Consider the following 2,458-nt stretch of genomic DNA (forward strand, 5'->3'; position numbering starts at 1 on the left):
GAGTACCTGAGAACAGTAAAAAATGAATAGGTGAGCATAGCATTTGTGCCTGTGAGATGTGTATTCAGTAGCTAACTTAAATCACTGGGCCAAATCCATATCTGCTGTAACTCCATTGGTTCCAGTGAAATTACATCATGGTTAAATTTGGCCCTTTGCATTTGAGAGTTACTTACACAGGGCATTCACATGTTACATCTGGATATTAGCTGCCAAAATTACTTAATGAGTTCCATTGAAACACTGTGCAGCATTTCACGGTGACTGCTGTATAGAGTAGCTACATGGCAGCTCCTTTAGAAAGTATGACTACTTTACAGAGACTTGTAAGTACTCACCTTAAGGTTTTAAAGTGAGTTTCTACAGCAGTTTTTTAATACTGATGAACACACTGTGACACACAGGCCCATTGGTGCAAGCTGGTTCATTACTCTGTGTCAGCAACTCCTAACAGGCCTAACAAACTCATTACACCTAAAACACTGCTGTTATAGTATTTATCTATAAAGAATGCCATGTGAAGTCTTAAATGAAAGCCAGGATCATGCTGGTCATTAACATCATTGCAAGATCTATGTATGTCTGTTATTTAAGGAGCTGCATGTACCTACTGAAAATGTGTTTTAGAAACTGAGTCCCAAGCAGAGCTGACAAACAGGTTTCTTCTGGACAGGAGAAAGTAATGTATGCATCTGTCAAATGTAGATTAATCATTGTAAGACAAAAACAATTGGACCCCTATTTATATATGAGTCAACAAGGGGGTGGGAAGTCAACAGGCAGAGAGGAACAGCAGGATGTGTGTGTGGGGAGGGGGAGCTTTGTCTAGACGTGCACTTGAAAGGTTTACTGTGCTATAATTGGGGGACAAGACAGACACTTTGTCTTCCATTACTGAGGAACAGTGGATCCCAGCCAGGTGGGTTGATGATGCTGGGAGTTTACTTTAGGTGCAAAGTACTTTAGAAAGGATTTTGGCCTATTAAAGTTAGACTCTAAGAAACATTACTTTGTTTCCACTTATTGTCCTTTCTCGCTACTTCTTTTATAATAAACTTATGATTGTTTCACTATTAATATATCTCAATACTGTAATTTTATGAAAGACCTGATCCTGAGTTGTGCCAGTTAAGCTATGTACATACAGTCCTTTTGGGGAGAGCTTACCTGATAATTTCTGTCAGGGCTGGTCTACACTTGAAAGTTAGGTCAGCTAAACTACATCACTGAAGACTGTGAAAAACAGCATGCTCCCGTGAGGTTAACTAAACCAACCTAAGCACTAGGGTAGAGACCACTAAGTCAATTTAGCTACCTCTTCTTGGAGAATTGGATTGACTACAGCAACAGAAGGAGTGAAGTTTTGGAATAGCCTTCCAAGGGAAGCAGTGGGGGCAAAAGATCTATCTGGCTTTAAGTTTATCCTCGATAAGTTTATGGAGGAGATGGTATGATGGGATACCATGGTTTTGGTAATTAAATATTCATGGTACATAGGCCTAATGACCTGTGATGGGATGTTAGATGGGGTGGGATCTGAGTTACCCAGGAAAGAATTTTCTGTAGTATCTGGCTGGTGAATCTTGCCCATATGCTCAGGGTTTAGGAATTTTTCTCCAGGCCAGATTGGAAGAGGCCCTACAGGTTTTTCACCTTCCTCTGTAGCATGGGGCATGGGTCACTTGCTGGAGGATTCTCTGCTCCTTGAAGTCTTTAAACCACGATTTGAGGACTTCAATAGCTCAGACATAGGTGAGGTTTTTCGCAGGAGTGGGTGGGTGAAATTCTGTGGCCTGCGTTGTGCAGGAGGTCAGACTAGATGATCATAATGGTCCCTTCTGACCTTAGTATCTATGAATCTATAACCCCCTCTGTCACTGTAGTAAGTATCTACACTACAACAATGCAGCTGTGTCACAGTAGCTTTTGTAGTGTAGACACACCCACAGTGTCCAGCGAAAGAGTGCTGAATACTGCAGGGAGCACCCTGAGGACCCTGGAGTTGGTGTGTGTCTATCATCAGCCTGCACAGAGAGACTGAGGTTTGCAGGTCTCTGAAAGTTACTGCTTATGTGTGGCCAGAGACTATTGGTTTCAGGGAGTTGGGCTACAGAAGGCAGCAGTAAGACTGCTTCATGCTAAGGGTAGGTAGTGGTGAGGTGCCTCACAGCCTGAGGTGTCCCTGGGAAGCATCACATATGTACTTGCAACTTCAATGTGCAAAGTAAATTGGCTGCTCTCAATCCTGGGCCACACTGGACAATTGTTCAAAGAACACCCCCGCCACACTCTCACCTTTCTCAAGGTACTTTTGCCCAATTAATAATCTCTACTGCAGTGAGGCACTGTATTAAAATAATAAGCAGCATAGCAAAATGGAGGTACATTAGCAAAGATGTGTAAGGAAGCTTTCATGGTATCTCTTAGTAGCCACTGCTAACACATTCTCAGTTTCCTG

Source organism: Caretta caretta, chromosome 1 (assembly GCF_965140235.1).
Source record: "Caretta caretta isolate rCarCar2 chromosome 1, rCarCar1.hap1, whole genome shotgun sequence".
In the NCBI taxonomy this organism is placed as follows: domain Eukaryota; kingdom Metazoa; phylum Chordata; order Testudines; family Cheloniidae; genus Caretta; species Caretta caretta.